The 8845-nt window shown below is 38.9% G+C and overlaps 1 protein-coding gene across 1 annotated transcript in view; it reads right to left on the bottom strand.

Moving 5' to 3' along the window:
• Positions 1–4345: 4345 nt before the first annotated feature.
• Positions 4346–8845, bottom strand: part of heca (hdc homolog, cell cycle regulator) — a 95956-nt gene continuing 91456 nt past the window's right edge. Inside the window, exon 6 of the mRNA XM_045769133.2 lies at positions 4346–8708. The gene's annotated coding sequence lies outside the window, so the exon portion shown is untranslated. The remainder of the gene's footprint in view (positions 8709–8845) is intronic.

Genomic DNA, 8845 nt, shown 5'->3' with positions numbered 1-8845 from the left:
AGCATCTTGTCAATATCAAATTTATAAATAATTTTTTGAGAGATTAACTTACAAATTTGCCCCATTACATAGTATCTTTCGCCCCCAGTTTTAAACTTTAAATTGTATCTCTCTTACTTTAACTTTAAAGTAAGTTGCAAGTTACTTTAATGTATCTCTCACCCACAATAAAAACTCTGGTTACTGGAATTTATGGTTTTATATAGAAGAAAGTATGGTGCACCATACTGGCAAACCTGTACTGCTTTTCAGGGAGGAATTACTGGTGTAGAATGAAGTGTTACACCTTATTGATACAGGGATTAATTCACAAAAGGGCTTTAGAAATGAAGAATTTAATAGGGGTAATATATTAGGATATAACCCATTTAGAATCAAGCCATTGCAAAGCTGTAATTAACATTGATATTCAGTATTACAAAATAATAAGTGTAAAGATAATGTATTCTATTTTAATCATCTTGGATTGTTGGCTAGAGTTTGAGTCTTGTTTATTTATCTGGTATCTGTGTTCTGTGTGTGTCTTTGATTCCAGGAATAATTGTTCAGAAAAGTCTCTTTCATTGACACTATGAAAAGTGGCATTTAGGTTTAGTGATGTTCAATAGAAAAATTGTTAACGAGCTTCTTATGTACAGCACAGCCTGTCAGGGAAACGTTACTGACAATCCAGCATAAAGTACACGGTCTATCTATACAGACGTCCTCGAAGGCATCAGTAGTGTTACCTTCCTTGTCAGCCTCCACCCTCGCTCACTATATATACCCATATACACTTTAAAACATTTCCTTTGTCTCTTGCTCTTCTCCTAACTTCGGCTTTTCCCACCTTCCTTTGATTTTGATCGAATCTTTAGGTCTTGGATCGCCATCCTTCATTCTTCTCCCATTTCCAACTTTATTTACTTTTCGTTTGTCTCTGTCTCTACTCCTGACTTCTCATCTTTTCTCTCCCCCTCCCCCCACCCCCAAATGATATTTTCCATTTCTTGGCCTTTGTCTCTAGCTCCTCTCCTCACTACAACATTACTTTCCTTTCTAATTGGCTTTTCCAGTGTATCATATTAGCATATATTCATGAATCTCTTCCGAATTTAATGATCTGTCCTTCCATCTCCCTTCCCTTTCATTCATGACACCGTCTCTCACTCCCCAGAACACCGCCTCTCGCTCGTTCTCCCCAGAACACCGCCTCTCGCTCGTTCGCCCAAGAACACCGCCTCTCGCTTGCTCGCTCACCCCAGAAACACCGCCTCTCGCTCGCTCGCTCTCCCCAGAAACACCGTCTCTCACTCGCTTGCTCGCTCTCCCCAGAAACACCGCCTCTCGCTCGCTTGCTCGCTCTCCCCAGAAACACCGCCTCTCGCTCGCTTGCTCGCTCTCCCCAGAAACACCGCCTCTCGCTCGCTTGCTCGCTCTCCCCAGAAACACCGCCTCTCGCTCACTTGCTCACTCTCCCCAGAAACACCGCCTCTCGCTCGCTTGCTCGCTCTCCCCAGAAACACCGCCTCTCGCTCGCTTGCTCGCTCTCCCCAGAAACACCGCCTCTCGCTCGCTTGCTCGCTCTCCCCAGAAACACCGCCTCTCGCTCGCTTGCTCGCTCCCCCCAGAAACACCGCCTCTCGCTCGCTTACTCGCTCCCCCCAGAAACACCGCCTCTCGCTCGCTTGCTCGCTCCCCACAGAAACACCGCCTCTCGCACGCTTGCTCGCTCCCCCCAGAAACACCGCCTCTCGCTTGCTCGCTCCCCCCAGAAACACCGCCTCTCGCTCGCTCGCTCTCCCCAGAAACACTGCCTCTCGCTCTCCCCAGAAACACCGCTTCTTGCTCGCTCGCCCCAGAAATACCGCCTCTCGCTCGCACTCCCCTGAACACCGCCTCTCGCTCGCACTCCCCTGAACACCGCCTCTCGCTCGCACTCCCCTGAACACCGCCTCTCGCTCGCTCGCCCCAGAAACACCGCCTCTCGCTCGCACTCCCCTGAACACCATTCCTCGTGCTCCCTGGAAAATCATCTCTCGCTTCCCAATATACCACCTCTCATGCTTCCCAGAACACCATTTCTGGCTATCAGAACAACATCCATTTCTCTTACACTCCCCAAAACACAGCCTCTCACACACGATTCACAAAACACCCTCTCTCACAATCCCCACCACATATCTTGGCGAGGCAGCATCTTTAGGAACTGCAAAATCTTAGAAGCCTTCAGCAGACAACACCCCACCATACACAATCCTACAGCAACTGTACAACCATACCACAGACGTTAATTAGAGTTATAGTGTATGTGCAGGTTGGTTGGGAACAGACACAATCACAAGACTAATTTGACCTGTTTCCTTGTAATAATAATCTTTACTGTAAATGTCCTCTTTTCAAAACGTCTAAAATTCACTTTTAAATGTTTTGTGATGATGACAATAATGCATTTAAATATTATTAGTAACTGTTTTCCTACAAATATTATCTGCCATGATTTCAAAGTACTTTAATTGGTATTTTGAAATAGTGGCAATGGAGTAACTTTTCATCCATAGTAACTTTAAATCCTTACATTATTTATATTTTATTAGTAAATCTTTGAATCACGCAAGTTTTTCTTCCTTAGGCGACCTTATTATTGGACAATAAACTCCTAGTAACTATCCTCCTTAAACTTACTCACTGGGATATGCACCTTTTTGCTTTGTCGGGAAGACAAAGTCTGGAAATAAACTTAAATATAACAAAACAGCGAAGAAACAAGAGCAAGTCATTCATCATTTTCAGGACATCAAACAATCAGACACATTAGTAAACAAAAAATGAAAGCAACTGTGTACAAGAACTCATGGAAATGATGAATGATGTTCTGTATGGCTGATTAGATTAGCTACCTATTTATATGCTTAAAATTAAAGCAGATTGGCCATGCTTTAGGAATGGATATTTTGAATATCTATATACAATATTGAAGCTTTGAGTTTGTATGATTATTGTAATGACTATCATAATAATTAACCTGCATAGACACTTAGGAAAAAGCAACCAACTCCAAGAATGTAAAGATTGTGATAGCAAAAATCTGTCAATATCTATAAAAAAAATATCTTTGATGTTAAACATGCATGAATACGAAGGTATAAAAAAAAATAATGGAGTCGGTAATAAGATGTTTAGGTAAACTACTGTATAATATAAGCAATCATAGTAAAAGGAAAAGAGAACATTGAATGTTTGTGTGTGTGCAAAAGAATCGAGTTATCTGTCGAGTGCTTGGGTATGTGCGAGAGGAAAGCGAGTTGCCAAGTTGGTTACAACTTTTGCTCAATATCTCTGCTCGTAATGCCCCATTTTGTACTTGAACTAGCCAAGAGCGCGCTCTTACCAGTGTCGTGCTGCTGTTCCGTCCGTCAACATTACTGCAACACTCATGGTCACAGTAATTTATGCCACCCAGATTTATTATTGTATAGTAATACTTTTCCTCACTGCAGCAATTTTAGATTGACATTCTAACCATTATATATATATATATATATATATTATATATATATATATATATTATATATATATATATTATATATATATATATATTATATATATATATATATATATATATATATATATATATATATAATACGACAAAGCGCAAGATCAATGATTCTAGCACAAATACTCTCTCTCAAGATCAACTTTGAAGAGCTAATTTTTCAACTTCTAAGTTCATTTTACAATTACTATATAGATTAGATTCATAGTAGAATCATTGATCTCACACTGTCATATTTCATAAAATTATATATATTATATATTGTGTGTGTATATATAATATAATAAATATATATACATATATATATATATATATATACATATATATGTATATAATATGTGTATATATACATATATAATGTGTATATATACATATATATATATACACATATATATATATACATATATATATATATACACATATATATTATATATATACCACATTTTGTCCCATATCCCAACAAAATTATTTATGCTCATCAGACAGGCACTCAGCCAATCTATCTCTAAATTCATATTCACCATCATTCACCTGTCAGGTAGTTACCGATATGGAAATGTTCTTGTGTTCCTTCTGTTGGAAAGTAGGTCATGATATATAGCTTGTCATTCTCAATAACAACAAAGAAGTCACTCAATAATTCACAGTTACATCATCAACACATGCATAAACACAATTAAGATTTATTTTTAGATCGGCATATTTCAAAATTTTGACTTTTTGAACATGATTATTGCAGTCCTGTTATGATAAAGGAAATGCAATTTTCAAAGCAAACAAAAATGGAATTCAAAAAATACCAAAAGCCAATTGGGGGTACAAAAGTAAATTTATTTTCCAGAATGATTATTATGTAATTACAAATCATGCCAATTTGGAAAAAAAAAATAAAACAAAGCAACACAGTTTTCATTTATCCATAGCAAGGCACAGTCTAATTCGACGAAATATTTTTTCTTTTTCCAGTAACTTATCAAATTTAGCAAAGCAAACAAAGGTGTGACTCGTGTTCCTTTACCTTGGTCTACTTACGGATATATTCACAATTGAGCTGATAAAAATTAGCCGATACAAGCTGCAATCAAACCCAAACAATTACCTAACATACACAACTCTCATACTTCCAGCAAAATTCTACAAGTTTTACCCAAGAACTTTGACCATAAGCATAGTTATGGGTCTGCAGGTCCTATGTTCAAGGTTTAATCCAGCTTAAATGCAAGCCAGTTTTGCTTTGCAACACAACACAGCTGATCACGACTCTTAAGAGGAGAGAGCAAGTCTAACCTCTCTTCACATTAAATGGAATGTTCCTAGTTGCTTCTATAATTACAATTGTTTTTGACCCATCACTGAAAACTTTTTAAATTTTTAGTTATTAATCAATAACAAGTGGAAGGCATGTGTTAGACAGCAGCACTCGCTGCACATTCTGTCAAAGAACCTGCTACAGGTGTTCTCACTGCCACAATGTACCAGTCCTTTTGTAATGTGTGATTTGCTTTGCAAAGCTAGGCAAATGTTTTCTTAAAAATTAAACCTTTTCTCAGGTCTAGAGCTGCTCATCTCCTCAATATTTACTACACAAGAACCTTAATTTGTGTTTGCTACTCGAAACTTCATTGTGCCCAACCTGTGGCTAGTTTGACCACCTACTCTTGTTGAGTTGAGACACTAAAATAATTACATTACGTTTAGCTATTTCCAAAGTAACAACAGAAAGGTTACACCAAGTCATGGCCGAGTGATCTGGTTGTGCGAGAGACCTCATATGGAATTCCGGAAGTCGGGTTGTCAGCAAAGAAACGAGGTGGTCACCTGTTTGGCCACTCATCCCGGCAGAGATCAGCCAATAGACAGGTATTATCAGCTGCACAATGTCACCCTAACTCATGGACAGTTTTTATATTGAGAAATAGCAGAATCATTCATTATAATAAAGGAATAATTTAAATTACAGAGTATAGAAATTTGATTTATACCTTCATTAGTACTTATTAATAAGAATACTTGGGAGGTTGCTGATGACAGCTGATGAGAAAGCACAGCAAGAAGCACCAATATCTATCACACTTCTGTCCATGGGTGACCACTCAACTTAAACTTGTTCACTCGTTCATTCACTCTCTCTTTCTCCACCCTCCAACTTCCATCTTCACACAAATTAAAGCTTTGTGAGTTAACAAGTCACTGACCCTACATGGATACTGACAATCGCTGGTTTGGTCACAAGTATCAGGTCCCAAATAGCTTATCCTAGCAATGCACACATGACTGAAGTCTGCGCCGAAGAAGTCAGGTCAGGCAAGGTCAAGTGTTTTTTTTTTTTTTTAGTCTATAAAGATTAATATCGTCATAAACACATCTTCAAGTTTTTGGCAATAAAAGATAAAGGAGGCTAAAAGAAGTCGCAAAATTATTAATATCCATTGTCAGATATTATCTTTTGTCAGCCTATCAAGTTATGAGTCACCAGTCTTTCTAAGCCAACAAATCCAGGTCAAGCACTGGTACAAAATCCTAGATGACGCCATGATTCACCATGTTATATAGGAACATGGTAAGTGGGCTTTCCCATCTGACTGACCCCTTCCCAAAACGTATTACGTGCATCTTTACTAGTTACCTTGTACCTACACGTTAACTTGTTCAGTACAGGAATAGCACTACTGTACAGTATTTTGGTCCACCTTTAAAAGGGGTTTTTAGCTGGTTGATTCAGGAAAATGTTTTCTTTATGACAATACCAACTCTAAATCATAACTTAAATCTTACATTAAATCCCTGAATAGGTAAGACTACAAAGATGTTTTATGGAATTACTTTGACTATATAATAAGGCATGTTTCTCGCTATAGTACTTCTCAATATTCTGTCAAGATTCTAATAATGCATTCTGAGGAGTGACAAACCTTCCTCACCCGACTTCTTAGGCGGCATCCCCAGCTTACTCTGCATAAACGGAAGCCACTGTGTGAATGCTTCTGCAACTGTCCCTTTAATCTTTACTCTAACAAATTACAACTAAACTTCCTACAATAACAATTACAGCCAAATGGAAAAAAACAGATTTTTGATTTTTCAAAATTTATCCCTTCCATGCAGTGGCTCAAAAGCAGAACCATCCACACAGTACATCTTGAAGCTACTAGTAAAAAACCTTACACATTCAATACGAAGAGTTTTAAAAAGTCTTATTTTCATCCCTACATACAAGCGGATTCACTGTCATTTGAGGAAATATATTCATTAGGAGCTACATTACAAAGAAAAGAGTGCACATTGAACTAACTTACAGGCATTTATCCCTCCATGAGGTTACTGCTATCATCAGCTTGGAGCCGAGATGACGGGCACAGAACCAGGAGCAGGACCGTGCCAAGTGGTCTGCGACGGTCCAGTGGTCAACCGACCACAGAAGGCCAGAAAACAGCAGCGAACCATGGGAGGCCAGAGTGGATCATGCACTTGTCGAGTGGTGGTCTGCCGATTTCAGTGATGGGGTGGCATGAATCAGGCTCCACAAAGTCATTGTACAGGCTGCCACGATTGATCTTGATAATTTTAATAGCCCTGTAACGTCTGACACCAAGTTGTCTTGAAGCCCTCGAGTATCCCTCGCTGACATCTAATGCACCTTTGCCTCATCTCTCCCTCTCGTTCTCCTGTTACTTCTCTTTCATCACCTTCATTTACTTCTCTTCTCTTAATGACCTCCCACCAGGTTTGCAATGAGCCATTACTTTCCCTGCCATTCCATTTTTCAGATTGATCCAATAACTCTTCCTGGATTGTGTCGTCTGAGGATTTGAGGAAGATCTTACCACCTCAGAAGTGTGAGTTTTATGATTTTTTTCCATCCTTTTAATTGCACACCTGTACCCACTTTCATGCCTCTCAACATGATCCAGTTCCTGCAGAAAAGTTCAAGTTTCTCTTTCACATACACAATAAACCCTTTGTTTTGTTCTTTTAACTCTGCACTTCTACCTCAAAACTCTCACCAAAGTCCTTTTGTAGACTGTCCTTTCTCCAACTTTCCTCCCCTCTCGTCCATACTTCCTATATTTACTTCTGTCCTTCATTCCTCCATTTTCCTTTTCTCCTGTCCTTCATTATTTCTTCCACTTATCCTCACAAAGTTTCTTATGTCCATTTTCATGCACACCTTTATTTCTGTTGTGTATCTTTCTCTTTTTAAAATGTTTTTGTGAATTTCAAACAGGGTTGTTGAGTTTTTGTCTCTGGATCTATGTCAGCAAGGAATCTTGGACTATGTCTACGTTGAAACATCGAAATTCAGACTTACTGAGTAAAGTTGGAGACAGCACAATAGATCACACAATTAGAATACAACTAATCTCTATGTATTTACATCCATCCACAAGTTTCTGGTGGACCCCAAAAAAGCAAAATGATACTTTCCCGATCCTTATGGGTTAAGATCCTTATGGGTCAAGTTTTTGTTGACAATGTCAGTGCATATTTCCCTGCCAGACACCTTAACTGGCCACCAAAAACACCAAATTGCCCACAAGAGCATTTCTGTTTTATGCCTCAAATGTGTGTAAAGCTTCTCGCACAAGACACACAGTTAGATCCATTCCAGGCAGGAAGCAGCCCTGATGGTATGTAGACAGATTCATTCAAAAAGCAACCTCCAACAAATAAGCACATTATGTTTCCAACAGAATAAAAAAAAAAATCCCAGTCATCATTGCCAGGCACATTCATCAGGTTTCAACTCTCATGATGTATCTCTGGCACATACACTAGCTCCCTCCACAAACTCTTAGCATGTCCATGATCTTAACTTTTCAAAAACCAATTCATTGGCAGCCTTTCAAGCCTTCTCCACTACTTTGACAGATGCCAGACAAATAAAAATCATCTTCTGGAATGTAAACCACAGACTTCAGGATCTCTGTTCAATGATGACTGTACCAATGACCTTTATGACGAGACTTTTCTACAAAAACTTCCTCCATAAAACTACAGCAGCTCTCTCCTTCTCTCTCCAGTCAACCCATGTCTCAACAATTACTTGCTCTGTGATGACAAACACTTAACTGTTTCTTGCTTCTTGATGCCTCTATAGTTCACTATACACACTCTTCTCCGATAACGCCTCAAGGGTCGTGTTCTATGGGTGCACTCACGCCTGCCATTGGCCCTGTAGGCCAAAAGAAAAAATACTTATTGTATTATGAGCCAAAATCTTCTGTATACCGATTTAAATAGCATGCTATTTATGTAGTACTGTACTGTACACTGATACAAGTCTAACGTGTATAAAAACACTGGCTGATT

This window comes from Procambarus clarkii, chromosome 51 (assembly GCF_040958095.1).
Source record: "Procambarus clarkii isolate CNS0578487 chromosome 51, FALCON_Pclarkii_2.0, whole genome shotgun sequence".
Classification (NCBI taxonomy): Eukaryota; Metazoa; Arthropoda; class Malacostraca; order Decapoda; family Cambaridae; genus Procambarus; species Procambarus clarkii.
This window is presented reverse-complemented; position numbering and strand designations above follow the sequence as displayed.